This window comes from Nycticebus coucang, chromosome 17, assembly GCF_027406575.1.
Source record: "Nycticebus coucang isolate mNycCou1 chromosome 17, mNycCou1.pri, whole genome shotgun sequence".
In the NCBI taxonomy this organism is placed as follows: domain Eukaryota; kingdom Metazoa; phylum Chordata; class Mammalia; order Primates; family Lorisidae; genus Nycticebus; species Nycticebus coucang.
The window spans coordinates 68649466-68673290 of NC_069796.1; positions in this window are offsets into that span (position 1 = coordinate 68649466).

Below are 23825 nucleotides of genomic sequence, written 5' to 3' on the forward strand. Positions count from 1 at the left end.
GCATAATAGTTAATTTAAAAAAAATAGCATTCTGTCCAAACTCTTCCAAAAGAGGAATGAAGAAGATTTAATCCTCAAATCATGAAATCATTCTGGGATTTACTCTGATACTAACTCAGTTGAGAATATTACAGAAAAACTTTTTTTTTTTTTTTTTTTAAATCAGGCTAGCCTCAAACTCCAGGGCTCAAGGGACAATATTTATACCAATCATGACTCAGACAAATGTTGCGAAGGAAGTGATAAGATAGTGCTGGGTGTAGTGGCTCATTCTTATAATCCTTGCGCTTTGGGGCCAACGTGGGTGGATTGCTTGAGCTCAGGAATTAAAGACCAGCCTATCACAGCTAAAAAGAGAAAAAAATAGTTGGGCATTGTGGCAGGTGCCTGTAGTGCCAGTTACTCAGGAAGCTGAGGCAAGAAGATTGCTTGAGACTAAGAGTTTGAGGTTTCTGTGAGTTATGATGCCAGGGCACTCTACCAATGGTGACAAAATGAGACTCTGACAAAAAAAAAAAAAAAAAAGGAAATGGCATTTCTGTATTTTACACACAAACAATTACAATTTAGAATAGCATTTAAATATAATCAAATATATGGAATATTCAGATAGTAGAAAAAAGATGTACAAAATCCGTAACTAAAACCCCCCAAATAATGAAGAAATAAATAAAAAGAGAAATGTACCATGATCATGGATTGGAAAACTTCATATTGTTAATGTATCAGTTCTTTCCAAATTCATCTACAGATTTTCTTCCAGTCAAAATTCCAGTAGCTTTGTTGTTTTTGCAGAAATCGACGTGCTGATTCTAAAATTTTCATGAAAACACAAAGGATCTACCGAGAAAAACAGTGGAAAAGAAGAGAGGTGCAGAACTTAACCACGTGTTGTATCTTGTAATATACCTGGAATTATCAAGATAATGTATATTGGCATGAAGACAAATAGATGTTTACAACACAACAGACAGACCAAAAATAAACCCACACATACATAGTATATTGTCAACTTAATTTTATGGAAGTGTCAAAATAATTCAAGGGGAAAAAATAATATTTTCAGTAACTGATGTAATGTCAACTTGATAGCTATAAATAATAAGCAAAAATAAAAGAAAGAACAAAAAAATTAAAAACTTCAACCCATTTCTCACACACCACATGCAAATTTATCTCCAAATGGCTAGACCTAAGTGTAAAAGCAAAAAACAATATAAACTTAATCTACAACATAAAAAATTAAAAATATAAAACTTGTATGAAATGGGAAATAATCAAAATACTCAAGAAAATGACAAATTATGAGATAGAGATTGTATATACATTGTCATATAGCATTAAGCAAATGTTTGACACTATAAAGTTTTAATATTTTAACTCTAAGAGAAAATGCAGTATTTTCCTAAGACTAATGGACAAAGAAGTCATTCTGGACAAAATAAATTATAATAACCCAGTGGAAACACATTCAATCTCTTTTTGCCAATATTTCACCTCTGAGTATTAATATTTATTTGTTAAGAATGTTTATGGATATGTACATTTCAGACAGATTTGTAAAGACACATGTGAAAAGTTAGATAAAAACCAAGTACCTAAACTTATTAGTTTGGTTAAACAAATTGTAGGGCACCCATACAATAAATGAAGATAATAAATTGCAAAAACATATCTCAAGAGACATGTAAATTTTAGTATGCTATATTTATGTTTTCAAAAGATGGGGCTATTTTGGAATTAGCACAAAATATAATTTTAAATATACATAGTACAGGATAGAAGCTTGTATACGAAATGTTAATAGTAATGTTCTCCTGATGCTAAGTTTTCTCCTGATATTGTAATGAGGGTTATTTCCACTTTCCTTTATTTTTCTATAGTTTCTGTATATTTCTAGAGCAGGCTTGAATTGCTTTTTAAACAATAAGTAAAAGAAAAATAAATATGTGGAGCAGAATTTAAAAAATAGGCTTTAGAAGTTAACAAGTGCCAAGTTATGATAATTCTTTTATTCTTTAAGCAATGGAGAGTACTTGAAAGGACCAAACAAGAGAATTGTTTTTTCCTCAGTGTCTGATTCAGTGTAGCCCTTTGTGAACATTTATGTGATTCGCTGCAAGGTGACAATAAGGCCTTTAGGCATTTGGACCTTGAACACATCTTTCTACTCACAGAAACTTATAATCAGTAACAAATACATTAGATGATTTTCATATAAAAAATACAGAACTCTGAAAAAAATGACCACGTATCTATATTTTGGTTGCCGTAATTGACTTGCCATAGGGTAAACTCAAAAGAATATTATGAAACTAATGAGGCTAATAATTCCTGATTACATTACATTGATGTGGTTATCATAAACTTTCTAATTAGTAAGGAACTTCTATTTATATTTTCCATTCAGAATGAATGATTCCTTGCTTTTATAAATGAGCATAAAACATATGGCAAGATACATGTGTAATATTGGTATTAATACAGTAGAGATTTAATGAGAAAACAAAACCTAAATTTCATGAGACCAAACTGAAGAATAGTGCAATAAATGAGTTCTAAGAAAATTATAAAATTTTTCATGACAGTAAGCGGAAAATGTTGGGATGTATAGAGAAAAAGGAAATGTAGGATGTAAGAGAGAAAGGAAAAAGATCCACAGTATACTGGAAAGGAATCAGACTCTCCGAACTGAGCAGAGAATAGACCTTACCTAAGGAAGTCAACTATTACAATCAAGAATTACCAAGTAAGCACAGAATATTTTCGTGATTTATCTCATCAAATCATGTGTGTTAGGTTTATAACATACAATCTCAGCAAATAATCAAAATCTTTCTTAGTATGGCTGTGTGGTCAGGTGCCTGAAGTTAAATATCAAGGGTTATACCAAGACGCTATAAGTTAGCATATTTATCAATATCTGATGAGGATCTTAAGAGGAGGCAGAAAGTACTTAAGTTAATTTGCAAAATTTCTGTCTATATTATAAACTAAAAAAGTGGTAATTATCATGCATAACTGTCTTAAATGTAGGAAAGCTGACACATTATAAAATTTTTGATTTACTTATAACCTAAAAACAAAATAACTCTGTATGCATATATAATTTTATTATGCCAGTTTTAGCCCAAATTATTGAAATTGGAAATAAGTACCCTGACTGAAAATTCTCACGTGATATATACCACATTATTGATCAATAGCAACCTCGACTCTTTTATGACACGTGAAGTCTGTTCTTTAACTCAGCACACATTTATTGTACACTGATGCCCTTCTCAGCATTTTATTACATGCTGTGGTAAGTGAAAGTAGCAGAAAATACAAGACCTATCTTAAGTCAGGTTTCTTAGAAGCAAAGCCTAACTATAATTGACTGAGCAAGTGTGCTCATTAGGTTAACCCCGTGAGCAGGAGAGTGAACCTGGATGTTTCCAGGGAAGGCAGTTAAGAATTCAGCAGGGTTGTGGTCTCAGTAAAAGTATACCCTTGCCCTTATTGGTGCACAGGGGAGGGCTCAAGAGCAGAAACTTCACTGGAGAGTTGCCCAGACACTAAAGGGGCAGACTCTTTATACCACATATCAATCATTGTCTATGAAACATCCTTTCATTGGTTCAATTCTGTGGGTGAGTTAGCACCATAGCCTAGGACAGTGGTTTTTGACCTTTTGTATCCCATGGCATACTTGAACCTATAGTTAAACTTCCATAGTGTACTTAAATTATGTTGAACAATTAAAAAAATAGTTTAAAAGAAAAAGAATATACTTACTGTGCTTTGAATTTCCCTTGAAAATAATTAATCTTTAAAGAATTTTGTGGTACCTAAGATCCTGTCATGGCACATGGGTATACCTTGGCACACAGGTTGAAAATCACTGACTTAGGCATTTGCCAGAGGAGGGGACAGCTGGGCTTCATGACCAGCTGGAGACAGTGCAGAGTGTGATAGAAGGAATAGGTACTTTAGTATTGACCGCAAGACTTTCCCTTTACTCATTCTTTCTCTTGATCTTCACATTCATCATCTGTCTCCTCCATACTCTCTTTTTAAAATCATGTCATCATTTACATATTTCTCATCAATGGTACCCTGGGTCTTCTTTGCCTCCCTCAGTGACACTTTCACTGATGAAATTGCTGATTAGAATCAGTGTGACTCCACTAGTTGACCTCCCTCACCAATACTTTCCAATGACGTCCCAAATCCTTGAGCACGACCTATTTGCCTCTAAAGATCTGATTCTCCAATACTTTTCTGACACTTCTGTCACTCAGCGCTACCCCTAATACACAGCAAAGGTTGGGCATGATTCATGTCTGTAATTCCAGCATGAATTACATGTGGGTGGATTGCTTGAGACACCAAGTTTGAGATCAGTCTGAGCAACGTGATGAGATCCCATCTTTACAAAAACATTAAAACAAAAATAGCCAGACACAGCAATGCAGCCTGTGGTCCCAGCCACTCAGGACTCTGAGGCAGGAGGATCCCCAGAGCCAAGGAGCTGGAGGCTGCAGTGAGCTATGTGATTCATTGAGCTTCAGCCTGGGTGTGTTATACCCGAATCCAGGTCCCCAATGACCACATGACAGAGCCAGACACCAATGCAATCACATGAGTGCATTTATTCAAGCTCCAGCCTAGGCTGTTGGCACCCCCAGACGCAGCTGGGACCGAGAGCCCTGTGCTTGCAGCACATGGGGTTTTTATGAGGGGGATATGGGGTGAGGGGTGTGAGAAGCAAAGTGTGGCCCTTGGATTGGTTATTTCTTGTGCCTATACTACAGTTTAAGGCTGATTGGGTGGTGGGGGTGGGGCGGAGGCACTTCATGAGATAGGGATGCATCCCGGGAGATAGGGAGGGGTGTGTTTACTAAGAAACTAAACTAGGCGCTTTCAGGTTTTCTCCAAATGAAGGATGAAAGCCTAAAAGCCCAAAATGGCCTCACTGCGTCACTGGGTCCTTCAGGTGGCAGAGCCAGATTCTGTCTCTTAAAAAAAGTCCTCGCAGAAAATGTTCAAATACATTTAAGGAAGGGCTAGATTTGGGGATACAGAAGCGGATGAAAAGAAGAAAACTTGTTGGAAATCTTAGAGGAGATCCTGAAGAAGGGCCACAGGGCACGGAGGAGGAGCCCGAGGAGAGCAGGCTTTGGAGTCGCGGGGTCCTCATTTCTGGGTCAGGCCCCTGCGGAGGGAGGCGGCGGGGCTGGGCAGCCGGTGCTCAGCCGCGTCCTGAGCAATCACTGGGAGCCTCGGGGGAGGCACATGAACCTGCCGTGTTTCTAGTCGTCCTCTAGAATGGAGGCTCTGTGGGGTCATAGAGGAGTGGAGACCGGCAGAGGAAGGATTTCCAGGTCTTTAGCTCTTCCTCGTGATCCTGTTCCACGAGCAATTATCCTAAAAGCCCTGCAGATTTGACCTCTGCTTCATCTCTAACTGGCTACAGTCTCTTTGCCCCAATGCCAGATCTTCTGCGTTCTGGGCCCTTTTTGTCTCCCACTGGGGACTACAGGGGAGCAGCATTCTCTCAGCTTCCCAGCCTGTCCAGCCCGTCTACATGCCAACCTCACCAGGGGCATTGGTAGGTTCTGCTGTCACCGCTGGGGCGGAGACGGCCAGAGCGCCAGCGGGAGACGTCAGCCTGTAAATTCTCAGGCCAGGCTCATGCTGCATCTACCGGATCACGGCTGATCTATGGGAGCCAACCGAGTGAGTCCCAGCTCAGTTACACATGGCCAATGAGAGTTTATTAGAGTAAGAAATAAACTGAAGGGGGGTCGGGGGGAGGGCAGTGAGGAAGAAGAGACTATGGAGCCCTTCCCAATGTGGGAATGTGTTGGTTACAAAAGTAATTTCCCTGAATTGGTAACCATTGCTGAGATTTTACAGGTAAATTAAAGATTTATAGACTGGAAAGTCGACAAGAACTTCCAGGCAGAGAAATGAGCCAGTAGCTTTGTGGCAAGAAACCACAGTGTCTCTGCGATGGTTTTCCTGTGCCTTCTACTTCAGAGGGTCCATCATTAATTCCAATAATGTTATTCATAACAGTACTTCTCAGATCTATATTTTCCTTTCCTTTACATGGCAGGTTATTAGATATTTCCAATTACATGATCTGTCTGCACCTGGAAGGAATACTTTTTGGATTTATTCCTATGTCTGTGGCTAAGGTATTAGAATTGTTAGAGACAAGTCATTATTATTCACCTTCTTCTTCTTTTTTTTTTTTTTTAGAGACAGAGTCTCACTCTATTGCTCTCAGTAGAGTGCTATGGGGTCACAGCTCACAGCAACCTCCAGCTCTTAGGCTTAGGCGATTCTCTTGCCTCAGCCTCCCTAGTAGTTGGGACTACAGGTGCCCCCCACTACGCCCAGCTATTTTTTGTTGAATTTTGGCCAGGGCAGGGTTAGAACCTGCCACCCTCGGTATATGGGGCCAGCACCCTACTCACTGAGCCACAGGTGCCGCCCATTATTACACACCTTTTTATTCTATCAATTAATCACAGTTACTGATTTTTTTCCTTATAATATCCTTTATTCTCCCATACCAACTGCTGTATCCATATCCCAGTAAGTAATGCTATATTTCTATGTGTGCCTCTGACTGAAGACTCTCCCTATTTCATCTCTTCCTTTACTTTTGTGCTAGATGAACTATGCTGAGTTGCTCTTTTAGCATGTCACAATCAACAAACTCCTGAGCTATCTACAATGGTTGGTTCCAATGTCCCAGACTAACAGTCAAGGATGTCTAGGACTTGGCGCCCATCATCTCCCCACTTTGTTCTAGTTTTGCCTCTTCCCAGGGAGTCAGGACTTTACCCACATTTATTTCACTCTCTCTTACAATGCATTTTCATTCATAATTTCTCACAATCCTAAAAAGCCATATCATTCCATTTGTACTGTACTTGAAACCTGGGTAGATCTTCCCTCTGCACATTATTTCCCTGTTCAAATATCTTTAAAATAAATTTGATTGTGTATATTTAAGATCTATAATGTGATTATAAAGATATCTGCCTTCCCATGTTCATTGCAGTATTATTCGTGTTAACCAAAAATATGAACACAACCTAATTGTCCATTGACAAACAAAATAAATATTTTGAACTTCTAAAAATTCAGTCTCTATAATTCACTTGAAAAGTAGTCATTTATTTCCATGTACTGGATTCCCCTTCTATAATATGGAAACTATTTAAGTAAATTATTTTTATTTTACATTTTACCTTTTGATTTATTTCTTGTTTCTCTAAGAAAATTTTCCTTTTAATTGGGGATAGGGATAAAATAACAATGTAGGACTCTACTTGCTAGACTTTTCCTGCCATGATTCACCATGTACAATACTGTGGAATTAACTCCCTAACTTCATCTCTAACATCCCTAATAGATTCTAGCATCCACATCAGCAATATAGGCTCATGCATAAGACTGAGTGTCTGAATATTTATGCATTCATGCTCTCTGCCTTGATGTTCATTATCATTTTTTTGCCTAAAATATTCCTACTTAGCCTTTAAGATCAACCTAGCAACAAAGTCACTATAATTCAGAATTTGCCAGCCTTACTGGTAGCTTTCTACCCTTCTTTCTTTCTGTTGCCTCAGCATCCTGTGGGTCCTTCTACTGCAGATATGACTTTATACGTATGTGGGGATTTTGATTTGCAGTAGTTATGGACATAGGTTTCCAATTCAGACCTGGAGTTGAACTTGATGGACAAAGGGATGCAACTGTATTCTGCACTCACTTAAGATACTTAAAATATCTTTCTGAATGAATGAAACAAAAAATATCTTTTTTTTTAATTTTCATCCCATAGAGTCACTATAATAAGTGGGTAGATGGGGAGGCTTTTTTACTTTTGTCACAAGTTTAAAGGATGTATGTAACCATACATAACTTTAAGAAGAAAATATGAAGACGGCATTGCGGATTGAGATAGCTATGCTAATTCATTCTTCAGGGAAAATGCTCTCACTTTTGTGCTACAGAATTTTATTCTGATTAATTTTCATAGATGTGCTCTTGATCTGAGGCTTGCTTATCTGATAGAATGTGTGCTTCTTTACTTTTGCCTTTTGAGACCTCTGGTTGATATCCTGTTTCATTACAAAACTTTTTAACAAAACAAAAGAAACATCAAAATATGTCTTTCTACTTATTGTTAGAAGAAGCAAATGCAGAATATTGTTACTCACCTGGAAGTTATTTTGAAATTAAACATTTATTTTCCTAGAATATGCCAACAGTGATAATGGTATTGCATGTGATTTTATGCCATATAATCTCTTCATCATTTGGGTAATAAACTGACAAACTCTGCTGTCCTATGTAATATTCATTCCTCCCTAAAATGTACAGCTCTAAAAATATTTCACAATATAGTAAATGGAGGGAACCACTTCTTTCAGCCAAGTTAGTTTCGGAGACTTGATTTTTTTTTTTGTCAGTTGGAATGCTTTTGCCTTCTAATAATAAAAACCCTGAACCAAAATGACTTAACAATAAGAAAAATGTATTACCTGGTATAGCAGGAAGTCTTGACTCAATATGGGTATCTGGATTGGTTGATTCATTGGGATAACACTGTGATCAACTATCCATGTTCTGTTTATTTCTGGTTTTCTGCCATCATAAGTATTTGCTTTATTCTAGAAGTATGGAACATTTCCAAACATCAAATCAGAGGACACAAAAAGATCATTCTGCCTTTACTTCTAAGAAATTGTAATATTTCCCCAGGGCACTGAGAAAACTTGCCACCTCCCTATGTTAACCCTTTCCTCTTTTTTTGTACCAATCAGCTCACTGCTGGGGCTGAGACAGGCCATATTCCAGTGACTGACTTCATGGTCATGTGACCTTTCCATTAGCACAGGGTCCTGAACTCAGCACAGCACCGTTCTTAGTTGGACACTATCTTGGTGCCATCTTGAAATTCTGATTAATTTTTAACAAGAGGCTTGCATTTTCACTTTGTAACAGACTCACAAAATTATGTAGCTGATTGTATATATTTTCCCTGAGGTAATTAGCTTTGGGGGCAGGGATACATAACTAAATAGGTACCAAAAAGGAGAGTGGTAAGTTAGGATGCTGGGTCATCAGCTTATAGATTCTACTCTGTTTATCATTTGAGCTTGGAATTGGTTGGAATCCATTGTAGGTCACCAAGAGCAGCCACAGTTGGTGAAATGACCAGCTCTAAACACACTAGGAAATTAATCCCTTGGGTTAAAGAAGCCACAGAGTATGGACTGGAAATCAGTGGTATAGTAGAGATTTTAAAGGAAAGTAATTTAGGGAGTTAAGGTGCTCCTTCCTACATTATTGTCTTGATATCATCAAAATGTCATATATTTAATCTCTCAAACATGACTCTTTCACTGGTGCCCCTCTCCTAAATGTAACATATGATCCTCCTTTTCTCCAGGTACACACACACAGACACACACACAAAGTTTTCAGTGGATTCTCACTGATCTAAGAGAAAAGCTAAAAATCTTTAACTACATTACAAGGTCCGGAGTGATGGTGCCGACCTCTCTTGGACTATTTAGCACTTCTTGTTATTTCAGCCTCTGAGTGGCCACGTAGCTGTTGAGTTTCCCCAGAGCTCTGCGTTGACTGAAACCTGGACACTTTTGTCCTGCTTCTCTGTCTGTTCCATTTCCCTCCTCTTCTTCTTGTCATCCTGAACTTACCACCAAATGTGGAGTGATTTCCTCAAAAAACCTTCCCTGCACCGAATGCTAGATCCAGTTATTTTGTTAGTGAAACCTACAAAATTACATTGCTTTACTTTCTTTTTTTTTTTTTCTTTTCTTCTTTTTTTTTTTTTGTAGAGACAGAGTCTCACTTTATGGCCCTTGGTAGAGTGCCGTGGCCTCACACAGCTCACAGCAACCTCCAACTCCTGGGCTTAAGCGATTCTCTTGCCTCAGCCTCCCGAGGAGCTGAGACTACAGGCGCCCGCCACAACGCCCAGCTATTATTTGGTTGCAGTTCAGCCGGGGCCGGGTTTGAACCCACCACCCTCGGTATATGGGGCCGGTGCCTGACAGACTGAGCCACAGGCGCCGCCTACATTGCTTTCCTTTCAAAACTAATCAAAACTAATATCACACTTGTGTGTGTGTGTGTGTGTGTGTGTGTGTGTTATCGATTCTACACTACCCGGAGTGCATGTGCTCCGTTTCTGCCATGGGGGAAGAGCTAGCCTGCTGGTTCTTAAATGATTCAGCCTGGAAGAAGTGCTCTGTGTCATGGTGATTGGTCGGAAACACCTATGTGCCCTGATTGCAGGGTCTAAGGAATCACATGCACTTGGGAAGCAGTGAATTTCTCTTAGTTGCTATCACACTTTTTTAGGAACACTTTTATCAGGGTCTGAAATTTATAGTCTTGTGCCAAGAGAAATTAAGTGTAGGAGATCAAGGATGGGAATCAAAAATGAGCTTCATAAAGATATCAAAAGCTGGCTCATATCCATTATAACCACTAAAGTGTAATGTGGGAAGATTGAATTTGGGTCCCATCCCTAATTAGAGATTTTGTTCCATCTCTACATAACAAACAGAATGTGACTTAGATTAGGTGATCTTCATAATTAATTTAATTTGTCTATTGTTTCACTTAAACAGACAACTTTTGAGCTCACATATTTTATAAGTTGTATCTATTTAATTATTAGATTTTAACAGAATTATTAGAGCCCCTTGATTCAGTGGCATATCTCTCTATGTTCTTTGGCTGAGATCTTCTCTAATTCACCTTAAGGATTATTTTTAAACTACAAACTTCAATTTGACTACTTCATTGAATGCTTTTTTGTTTTTAGCTTAGATTGCTCATCAAATTCCAGTGTTGAAGTACTTATGAATCTGTTAGGCTTGAGATGCTTTTTAATGAAGTCTGGGGGACAGGGGACAGGTTTTTATTTCTCTCTTGACTTGTTGTCCTTCATTAAAGACATTAGACACAACTTGGAATTTATATTTTCATTAGGCCTCTTTCCAAGTGTTAACAATGAGGTTGGTGATCCGATTTCTAATTAAAGATGTAGAGTTAAAAACAGAGCTGAGTTTCATAAATGCACTCTGTATATGTGTATACCTCTACACATTTATGTAGCTATATGTCTACTTGCACAAACATACATATTGGTGAGTTTGTTATTTTTTACAACTTAATGATTATGCAGAATCCATTCATTCAATCTTTATAGATTACCTATTAACACTACCTTTCAGGAATTCATCTCAATAGTGTAGATATAGCAGAAAACCAAACAGTTAAGGTAATTTTTTCATGTAACTTATAGTCTCGTAATAGAAACAAGTATAAGTAAATATGTTCACATAATATTAAGCACAATAAAGATAATAAATTGAGTTAGCATGAGAGGTAGGTAGCAGAAAGTGATTGAGATGAAGAAATGCTATTTGACATAGGGGGTCTGGAAAGATCTATCAGAAAACATAATATTTTAGCTTCAACAAGCATGATTAGAAGGGAAAAGAAATTTGAAGATTTCAGAAAAAAATTGAGATGAAAATAAACTTAATTTAGCCATGAGGAACCATTTAGACTCAGTTCCTACTGAGTCTACCATTATATAGCTAGAAACTTTAATTGTTTATAACATGATTTTTAAATTCAACAAACTTTGATGTTGGACTATTTTGACTTTCTGCTTTAGGATTACATGAAAGTGAATCAACTGGTGATGACCCACAAAATTAGAGGACTCTTCGTTCTTTGCGCCTTAAATTCCTGGCTTAGCCTGACTCCGATTGACTATGCCAATTTGGACAAATAGAAGAACATCTTGGATGTTATATTTAAAAAAAAAAAAAAAAAGAACAAAAATTTCTGACATTTTATCTAACCAGAGTTTAAGAAAAGCTATACAAGATCATACTTAAAAGAGAACATTCAGAAGTCAGTTTGCAAAGCAGTATCAATGAAAGCTTGGGGGAAAGTAACTTATCATTTATGTCTACATCTCAGTTTCTGGTCTGCAAATTATGAAAAAATAGACTCTACCTCAGAACTATTGTGAGAATTAAAGGAGATAATTTATGTATAGTTCTGAGCATATAATAAGTACTCTCAATAAATAAAGTATTATTACTATTACTTTAATTAAAAAGGTAGTAACCATGAAAGCTCTTTGTAACTGAAAGAAACTCTATGAACAGAAAATGTAATTATGAGTTTGGTAAGAACATAGCCAGGCAATAATTATTGAGTAGTAGCTTTAATCATTTTGATAAGGAATTGAAGTTTTTTCCCCTTAATTTGTCACATATTTTGAGTATAGTTTTGAGCTGTTTTAGTGCCATTATATTTTACCACAATTTGTCACATTTTTTTTCAGAATTTTTGTTCAGAAATATCTTTTTCACTGGTTTACTAGACATGTAATAAGTCAGCATATTTATTATCTCCAGAGAGGTAAGTATTCCTTGTCCTCTTGGGAACAAATGTTTTCATTTGACACTTTAGTCTTAAAGAGACAAAGAACTATTCCCTTCCTTATGCACCAGGTACAAGGTGAATGAAGATAAATAGAGACGGTTTTAGGCACTCAGAGGAATAAGTACAGTGAGAATAAAAGGGTCACTTCCATTTCTAAGCTTAAGAAAGCTCATGAAGCCACAATGAATAATTATATACTAAACGAAATGTGCAATTATTAATGGTACTCTCTCACTTTTAGCAATTTAATTGTCTACCAGAAGACTATCCAAAGATACTACATTATATTCTCTAGTTTTTACTTCTTTGCCTACTGAAGCTTTTATAATGATTTACATTAGTAATAGGCTTTCTCCAGTTCGCTTAATTTAATCATTCTCAATTTATCCTTCCTTTGATGGAAAACAATTAAGGAGATCATAGAGCCCTCCCCCATCAGAGCCCGCACTTCTATAGACACAGGTGTATGAGAGTCCATCTTCTTAGCTGTGCAGTTGTGCCAGAGACCTGTTCTTAAAGTAGAAACCACAGACTATAGCTCAACCTTAAGGCAGGAAAACAACCCAGGATTACAACATTGAAAAAACTAATGACGAGAGTAAGAGTAATAGCTTCCATTTCTCAAGCACTCACCGTGTGCCACACACTTTGCTCATCTCTCTATGTAATTTCTTCAATTAGTCTTCCTTTCTAAACTGTGAAGAAGAAATGCACACGATTATTGCATTATATATGGGGAAATGGAGGTCCAAGGTAACTTGCCGTGGCCATGGAGCCAGAATATAGAGGCATGTTAACCCAACCTCAAGCACTCTAACTTTAGAAAACTGTGCTCTTAACCACCAGTGATAAGTATCAGTCAAATTATGTCTCTCCGCCACCCATGCCTCCCCAAAGCCTTCCCATCATAATTCACACGTGTTGGTCTCAGCACTGGAAACTGTGTTACTCCAGGTATTCACACATTTCATTCTCTTAATGGTACCTTCTTAGAGAGGTCTTCCCTGACAACTCCATTCAAAAAAACAGCCTCTGACATTCTCTCTCTTAACCTGTTGCATTCTCTCCATTCATCTTATAGTTACTTGACTCTACCTACTTACTTGTTTCATTAATATTTCTTCCACTAATGGTAGAAATCTTGAAGACACTAAATTGTTTTGCTTTGTGCCCACCAGCATTTCAGGAGCTCATTATGTATTTATTGAATAAAGGAAAGTATTAAAAAACTGCTGAAATAATAAACAGTGAGTGTTAGTATTAAGCACAATGTCTGATGTCATGAAAACACTTAATGAAGATTGATTCATTTATATTACAATAACTAATAAAAACCATACTTACCAAAAGTGATGAGAAGAAACATAGTAGAAGCTAAGGCAAAAAAATGCTAAATTCCCCAAGGGGACCGAAAAAGCTGAGATAGAGCCAATAGTCAAGATAATTTTGTTAAAGAGTAGAAACACCTCATTATTAATGTGGAAAGGCCAAAAAATAAAAAAAATAAATAAAAAATCAAAGTTAAAGCTTTCTTTAAAAAATAGTATCAATAACTAATAGCTGCTTACACATGTAAACTCTAGGCGCAAAAAGAAAATCAACACATATATTTTTCCAAGGAGTGGAAGATGATGGCTTTTAAAAATTTAATGTATTATCAACCCTAGTTAAAAATGCATTATATACTGTCTTTTGAAGCATGTATACACACAGGTCATGTGGTTAGAGGATACAAGATGACATATATAAACTAGAATATAAAGTGATTTATATGTGTTAGTGATGTATTTTCCTAAATAGCAGAACTGTGTGATACTCTTGAAGAACTGGTTAGTCAACATGTAGCAAACAGAAACAGACAGCTAACTTATTAAATGATGTTCACGTTTTTCAGTTTATGACAACTGCACTGATTTTTTACTTCATGCATCACTTCTTAAAGATTTTTTGCTAAGCACAATGCCAGTTGGTCGCCAGCATTATTTTTCATAGTAAACCATATGAGAGTCAATTCAAAACTAGTAAATGTCCATGGTCTTATAAGTAGGAAATACCTGTTTCCTCAATTTGTAAATACAGATGTATTCTCTAGAGAAAGGTGACAAATTGGTTTCTAATAACACTTCAAATTATGACAAAAAACTTAGTAGTTAATACCAAACTCTGGGGACACAGTGCTAGGTGATGCCAACAAAATAGTTTCTGTCATAGAGTGCTTATTATTTGTAGTAGACATGACTGAATGTGGCTGAAGCCCCTCCTTCTTCGATGGTGACAGAGGATGTCTCCAGTTGACAGGTGTTTGCTACACTATCTTTAACTCTTCTGATGTTTTCATATTTTTAGATAATTGATTCCAAGAGTCATTCCCTTTAATTTTTCATGTATTTCTGGAGCTAAGCTAGAGTTCACCTTCTATCATCTCTGATGATCATAGTGAAGGGGTGTGAAGCTTCCTATGGCTAAGGAAGCTGTCTCTTGCACTAGGGATCAGCTTTAGCCATATAGAGGGAAATATGGCCAATATGGCTAAAGCTGGTCCCTAGTGCAAGAGAAAGTACATAAAAAATGAGCCGTTAAGACAATCAGTAGCATTCTCTTCCAAACACAGAAATCTGAGTGTAGTCTTGGTCAATAGCCATAATGAAAGTTGAAACTATCAACTACCATAATAAAAGGTAAAAGCGAAGGAAGACAATTGCATCTGAAAACTGAAGAAAACTCATAAGACCCTTCAAGTAAGAAAATATTAAGATGATAAATAGTTTATATTTTAAAATTTTAAAGAGAAGATGTAGATTTTCCTAGCAAAATGGAGTGTAAAAACTTGAAACAAACACACAAAAATTTGGCCTGTATTCATTACATATTACAATAAGCTGGGGGTGTTGGGCAAGGGACATTGTCAAGAAGACATATATGGGCTCAGTTATTACAATGTGGTGACAGAGCTTTGTATAGATGTGGTAGGGTAGAACTGAATTAATGAGAGGATAATAAGGACAAGTTGAATGAACTATTAGAGTAGCATAGAAATACATCAAAGAATTAAATTTGTATGAACTAAAATAATCTGGTATGACTTAATGGAGAAAGATGGAATTGACTGTGATGTAGTTGTGGAGAGATGCAAGGCAAAATGTACATGATCTGGAATGAAAGAAAGAATTATGTGTTTGGGTGGTATTTGAGAAATCAACCCACTAGTGAGGATGTCAACAAGTAATAAGAAAATATTTTTCCTTTTCCAGTCAGATCATTTTTTTTCTTTACTCCTCTCTAGACAAAATAGTCACTACACATGATTCCCACTTCCTTATTACTCTGCTTTTTTCCTGCCCTCCCAAACCCTATAAACAACTATACTAAATTTTATTATTCTGAATTTATTTATAGCTTTCCAACCACCAAAATCAGTGACCTTGACTTTACTGCAGGTCTATGAAAATGGACAAAATCGCACTCATCAAGGTAGACCTATGAGCTTTGAAAGGTGCAAAGAAATGTCCTCTGAGGAAATTATGGGAAGTCTCCTGTCTGAAGTTGAGCTTTCACACGTTGCATCTCCTTTGATTCTTTCAAGTCTGAATCTTAACTGACCCACTATTTGCTTCCTATTTGCCTAGCTAGATTTTGGTTATATTTGGTTGCTATAAGATGGATAGAAAGCCCCCTTTCAACAACTGATTCTACTGGAAGAGAAAAGTGGGTTAAGGAAAGCTTCATATAGGAGGGTAAACTTCCCTTAACCCACTTGCCCTTTCGACAGACTCACTCAACCCGTGGTATAGACACACAGTCTATGCTCAAAGCCATTGTACTCTATCTGCACAGACTGTGAGTAATTGGAGAGTAATAACCAAGTTCCTTCATCTTTAAATTCTTACTGGCTAGCAGGATACTTGCCATGTTGTAGGCACTCAGTAATTTTTTTAATACTGAGCAGAACTATACCATCACTACTGTAGTATCCTGCATGACTCCCTATTATAATTTCTAAAACACTCTATTACAATTAATTTTATGTGAGTTTCTCAAGAATATTTTCTCCATTTTATTAACTTTTATTCCTTAAAATCTAGTACATATTACGTATTAAAATATTATCATGTGCATGAATTAAACGAATGGAAGAACAAATGATTTAGTGAATATTAAAAATGATAAAATGAAGTCAAAATGAGTATGGAGAATGGCTGGGTGGTGGCTACATGTTATTGGAAAATATTATTGGTTGTACAATAGGAAATCTGAATGTACAGAAAATCTAGCCCCAAATAGTTTATAGTCTTCTCTCTAGTCCAAACTTCATCCCCATTGCATCCCCTTCATTCAGTCATGTCATGAAATAGTTTGTCTATATGTCTTTACTTGTGTGATTCATCTACCTGAAACAACTCTACTTTTTTTTTTTTCAAAATATAAACGGGACATAAATATTTTTGTCACATGGAACACTGAACAATGCTGAGGACTACCCTACATTTGTTCGTCTTTCTTTCCCCTTAAAATTCTATTTGTCCTTTAGGAGCCTGCTCACAAATGTCTGCACGCATCTCCTGCCTCTGCACTCTTTTTTATTTCAGATAAGTCTCCATAGTAGTATTTAATATAGTCTGACCTATGTTATGGTTATTTTTACATATTATGTGCATTTGCTATCGTTGTCAGTAAACTTCGAGGGTTTGGGAAGCAGGAGTATGTTACTAATTCTATTTGTAATTCCTAGACTGTTTTGCACAAAGAAGGTGTATCATGTGTGTACGCTCAAAGTATTGTTCCAGGGGTGATTAAGATATATATGACTAGAGACTAGGTAAAAGTGCAGCAATCATACACATAAAACCACTGCATGTGTGTTTATAATATCATATCTTCGGGCAATAAATGTAGTACATAAATATGCTTGAAACTAATCAGCTTTGGGAGGTGGTCACAGAATAACAGAAGTACATCTACAGTACCAGAATTAGCAACTATGTTAGAAAGATCAAAACCAGTATCACAGGTAATACACCTCTGACATCAGGTACATTTTCAAGTCATATGGAGTCACAGTACTCTTCAGAGCTTCAATCCTGTCTGTACGTGTGCTGTTGACCAGGAGCTTAGAGAAATACAAGGTTTACAACTGTCATCTTTCACAAAGTTTGCATAAATTACTTTCTAGGATTTTTTTTCTTTCTTTGTTCCCAAATGGTTTATCAGGCTTCAGAGAAAATAGTGTGCATAATTGCTACACCTTAGATTGCAATATACTATACCAAACTAATCATAGATATTTATACCCTGCATAAACTCTGTCTGCCCATCCATAGCAAGCATTTAATAAAGCTAGTTCATCTGGAAAGGAGTTAAATTAAATAATCCAAAATGAATGTGATGCATATTCACAAAACTATGGTGTTCAGATTGAGCTAGCAAAAAACAAGTCAGGCCCCAGCAAAGACAGACAAGCTGGGGTTGAGTCTTTCTCTCTATACAAAACATGAAGCCTTCCCCTGTCTTTTGTGTCCATACTTTTTAGACATTGTGCCTTGGCACATTTTTATTAAATCTTCTAAAATCCAATATATCTCCGTAATATACTATATAGACACAACACAAAATTGTCCTCAGGCACCAATATACAAATCCAGAAATTACATGAGAAGATTCAAATGAAATTTTCAAAGTAGATTTTACTTTATGAACAGGAGAACAAAACTGATTTAAGTATAAATGTACAGTAAGCCAGAGCTAAGGGAGCCAAAGGTAGGAGAGTAAATTTTGGTATTTTCCCTCAGAAGATAACATAAAGTTTTCAAACACCTGAGAAATAATTGCACTGTTTTAACAGTCCATGAAAAAAGACAAGACTCGGGCATGTAATTAAAGTTAATTTTCCACTACCATGAAAACTAAAGAAAAACGTCCAGCATCAATGGCTGTGGTTGGGGCTATTCGGCCTTATGAGCAAGCTATCAGGCCATGACACAAGTGCACAATCTTTTATCTGTTTTTCTGAAATCTAGAAAGCTCTAAATATCAAGAGTGTTTGTCTGAATCATTTGAGGTTAAAATGTTTGTTGACTTGACCTCATAGAAGGTGATACATATCTTTCTTTTTTCCTTTTTTAAATACATAGTTAATATTTTAATAAAGATAGATTCATGATGTTGGGATATTAAACATGTTGCTTCCTTTCTAAAATCAGAAACATTTGAATTCTGAAACATGTCTGTCCCAAAGATTCAGAATGTGATTAATTCCATTTTTTCTCTCAAACCAGCCCCCAAATCTCCCTGTAACCCCAGGTACAGACACAGATGCAAATTTCTATAGCATTTAATAGTTTGAGAATCATTTTGTTTAGTTACAGAGTTTGTGGAAGGGTAGGGAAATAGAGACATTGAAGAAAATGTTGTTTTGTTATGTTTTGTTTTTAAGGACAGAGTCTCACTATGTCGCCCTCAGTGGATTGTCGTGCCGTCACGGCTCACAGCAAGCTCAATCTCTTGGGCTTAAGCGATTCTCTTGCTTCAGCCTCCCAGTAGCTGGGACTACAGGCACCCGCCACAACACCTGGCTATTTTTTGTTGCAGTTGTCATTGTTGTTTAGCTGGCCAGGGCCGGGTTTGAACCCGCCAGTCCAGATGTATGTGGTTTGTGCCATAACCACTGTGCTACAGGTGCTGAGCCTGAAGAAAATGTTTATGTGTCTTTCTCCCACTTGACTAGGATGACATTTAATTTTGTATGTTTATCAGATATGAACCAGAAGGTGAAAACTTTTTTTTTCCCCTTGAGTTTCTGAAAATGTATCCGTAGGGAGGTCTCTCTCAATATCCCCATGATAGAGTGTACCAGACATGTGAGGTGAAGGCAAGTGTCCTCAGAACTTCTCTGGTCTGCCGGCACTGTGAAAGCTGATAGCTTTGTGAGCACAAAGATAGAAGAATCAGATGTGACCACTGTTGTTTACTGCAGAAGACCTATAAGCAGTGGTAGCAGTTGACTTCAAAGTGATTTGCTCTCAGATGGCTTGGAAAGCATCAAAAATCAGTAAATGAGTTCAAAATCAGGTCGAGTATCCTGGTATAATGTGGTAACTCTATCCATGACACTAATTCAGCTGTCACTAGGAAACATTTTTTGGTGAATCAAATAAATAACTGGAATAAATCTTTAGGGGAGCTAGTTTCTTGAAATGTTTTCAGATACAGAGCTATTCTAATAGGGGAATAAATATAACAATGACCCTGATAAGCCCAGGTGACATTTGGATTTGGTAGGTTAGTGTTCTGTTTTGTTTATTTTTCCCATCTGTCACGAATTAATAAGGTGATGACACGGGGAACTTGCTAAGGCCACTGATTTGCCTCTTGAAATGCCACAAAACTCTCACCTTCTTTAGCACTATTTTTACCACTTTTATGTTAAATTTCCAAATCTCAAAATTAGTTACTTTATTGTAAAAGTCAGGGTCTTCACCTCTAAAGAAGCACCATCAAATGTAGTTGCTTCCAAATCCATTGGGTACCTCTAAATACATAAAAATATATTCTTAATTTGTCATACCATGTCTATTTTCATTTCTACTGTCATATTTCAGGCATTCTTTGCTCATGAGCAAGCTGTTGTGATAACCTCCAAATTGCCATCTAGGCATTCAGTCTTTCATACCTCCAATTCCTTTCTAGGCTGCCAAAATTTTTCATTAAAGCCAAGTTAAATTAGTTAACATTACTTCTCAGACTCTCTCAGTTGTTTTCATTGTGGGTAGAAATATTTCAAATTCTCACTCCAGTGACTAAGGTGCTCTGTAATTTGAATAATCTAATCCATATTTTCCTGTTATCCTTCTGAACCTCACCTTTTACCCTATCTGCTCAAATCAGACCACTCACCACTCACCATAACTTGGAGATCCTATTTGTTTGCCAGTGTTCATTACAATTTCCCTTGAAACACAAACACAGTATCTCCCCCAAAATCCAAGTGATACAAACTTAATCTCCAATGCGACAGTGTCAGGAGGTTGAGCCTTTTGGAAGTATTTAGGTCATGAAGGATCTGCCTTTGTGAATGGATTCATGCCACTATGTAAAGGATTTGCATTCTTTTATGGCGGTAAAATGCCAGCGCATCAACCTTGGATTTCCCAGACTCCAGAACTGTAAGAAATAAATTTTGCTTTTGTTATAAATTACCCGGTTTCAGGTATTTTCTGGTTGTAGTACAAAGTGAACTAAGACACCCTGTCTCAGTTTCTCGTCTACTAGTAGATCTCAGGATGCCACTGTCCATTTCTTTCATTTATGTGGACTTATTTCTCTTTTTAGAGTTTGCCAAAATCCAAAGAAGCCGTTCCAGCAGAAACTTCCTTAAATGAGAGGGCCATTAATATTCTTCAACACGAGGGGAATCATTTCATAGGAATACAATAGACATCAACAGAGGTAGGTCCCAGTTTGACTAAGAATTATACCTTGTGCCACTATTTTTCTTACCAACTACTGAATAACCTTTGGTGGGTTTGGTGTCTGACCACTGGAATGCAGTTAAGAAATAGCACTCAGATCTGGCCCTCTAAAGGTAAGATGATGTATAAATGTGACTCTGATGATTCCAAAACCTTCTTTTGGACAAATTTATAATTTCTGCAGAACTTGAAGAACATCACTCACAAAGATTTTTGACCACTTTTAAATTGTGCTTTTTAAGCAAGTAAATGAATTGCTTCCTCAACTGCTAGCTAACAAAGGAGTGGAGAAGTCATTTGTTAAATGTACTTCAGGTAGCAATATAGATCTGGAATTGGACCCTATCTTGCAAACACTGCCTGTTGACAAATGAGGGCATGAAAAGCAGGGGGGTAAGGACATCAAAAAACAATGAATTTTTGTTTAATATAAAAGGAGAAATGTATCAGAGATGTTTACCTTTTGGAAGCTATTTCTACCAGTTTGTCTTTGGGAGAGTAAGAGTCATTTCCCAGATTATAGAGACTACGTATTCATGGCATTTTGGGAATTTAGGGGCATTCAGAATAACAGATACAGAGCTCTCTTCCTTCACTCTTTGTATATAACAGAGTGTAATGTGTAATCATTTGCAATACATTTTATAAGTAATTTTTAACAATCCACTCCCATTTCTGTAACTTCCACTGAGCCAGTAAGTCACACCATGTTCTATTGTATTGTTCCACTAGTCAAAATGACCTCTTCCCTATTTATTGGTATCTTTACATAGCTCTTTTTGGTAAATTATTTTAATCATCTCCAAGTTTTCTTTCCTCTTTTCATAATGTAAAACTTTTACACTCTTAGAAGTATTGGGACATTAGCTTCTATTCTAATGTTCATTCTGCTTTTCCTCACTCCTTGCCCAGAAAGAAGAGGCAAAATCTAAGCAGTGGCTTTGGGGAAAAAAAGACAATCTTGCAGCACTTATCCCTTTCCAAGCATATCCAGGTGCCAGTGTGAGTCTTCTATTTTCTGTATGATAAGAAAATGTTGGTTCGGGCCCTGGGTCTGTTCCCAGTGTGGAATCTGGGGCATCCTCTCCCTCCCCTTGCCTTTGGGTCTCTGCAGGTGAGGAAGTAATTTCTCCTACAACAGGTTAAATATTTAGTTTGAAGATTCTATCTTGGGAAATGTGGATCATAAGATCAAGAGATAGGGGGAGGACTGTATTTGAAGCCAGTTTCCCTTAGAGTCCCAATCTGTGCTCTCCAATCATGCCGTGCCAACAATAAAGTCAGCTTTTATGTTTAAATAGCTGAATTATCACAAAGATCCAGCAAAGAGTAAAGTTTTTTCTTATTTTCTTGGAACTTATTTTCTAAGTTCTTGTTTTTAGTTTCTAACTTCATTTTATAAATGTCTGAGTCTGAATATTTCCTAAAGTAGAAAGTGTGAATTTATTAAAATCCTCCTCACCCAAGTTTATTGTCTAAGTCCTAAATATTCACCAGGATAATTGCTTTATTGCTAGAGGATACTAAAATAGCACTATTTTTCAGTACTTTCACAATACTCTTAAACTTCCCTTTTCTTAAGCGACTTGTGATAAGTCCACTAATACACGTGTATTTGTGAATGTTTAATTATAAACTAGGGTTGGCATTTAGCAAATTAGATGGACATTCATTTTGAATCTACCACATTTATTTTCAGCTTCAATAATAATAACATGTGGTCAATCCTTTTTCAACTAGATCTACTTCCCCTATTTTTTCTATTATTTTAAAAATAAATTCCAGAGAGCATATGATTTCATCTGTAAATAAGCAAGTGTGTTTCTTCAAAGCATAAAGATTGTTTAGAAATTATAGAATCATTCTTGTACCTCCAAGGCATAATTCTTTGATATCGTTAAATATTTATTTAGGGTTACTACCTCTAATTTTTACATAAATATATTTATTTTATACATTTAATTTACTTTATGTCCAAACAAGCCTGTATATTTTGCTTCATCAATATATAGCCCTTATAGTCTAATAGTATAGAATTTGCCCCTCAAACTCCTTCCTCTCCTTATCCCTGACTTTTATATCTAAAAAGATTCCCACAAACTTGTGGGAATTTTGCTAATTATATTCCCCATGATAACTTTTCATGTGTTTCTCAGCCTGGTGTTCCTACAAATCACAATGTAGATTTAACATACTCTCTAATAAATCAGCCACTAGATAGATGTGGTTATTTAAATTAAAATTAATTAAAACATTTCCATTATAGGAGAAAGTTCTATTACACGGTGCTGACCTAGAGGATTTAATCAGTTTGGGGTTCAATTCTTTGGCACTAGTTCTTCACAGGTGACCCTGTGTCTTTCTACCAGGAACAAAACAATGTTCTGCATTTTGTGATGCAAGCCGTCACTGATGATCACTGTTCAGTTGTGGCACTATTTAGATTGATACTGCAGGGGAAGTTGGCTTCAAATACAGTTCTCCCCCTGTCTCTCGATCTCATGATCCACATTTACCAAGATAGAATCTTCAAACTAAATATTTAACCTGCTGTGGGAGAAATTATTTCCTTACCTGCAGAGACCCAAAGGCAAGGAGAGGGAGATGGCACAGTAAGGGTTGCCAAATGATCGTCTATTGCATTTAGGGCCTTGGATGGAAAGGGCGTTGCCACATCTCTTCTAGTACAAGAGATACTCTTTATATGTATAGAATAAGAAGAATAAATGCATTGATTTTTTTTCTTTATTTGGTTGTCTTCAAAATAATACATTGGTCACTAGCATCATCCAACTAAAAATGTTTGCTGTTTAATTCAATCCATTGAATTTTTTTTCTGTATTCATTGCT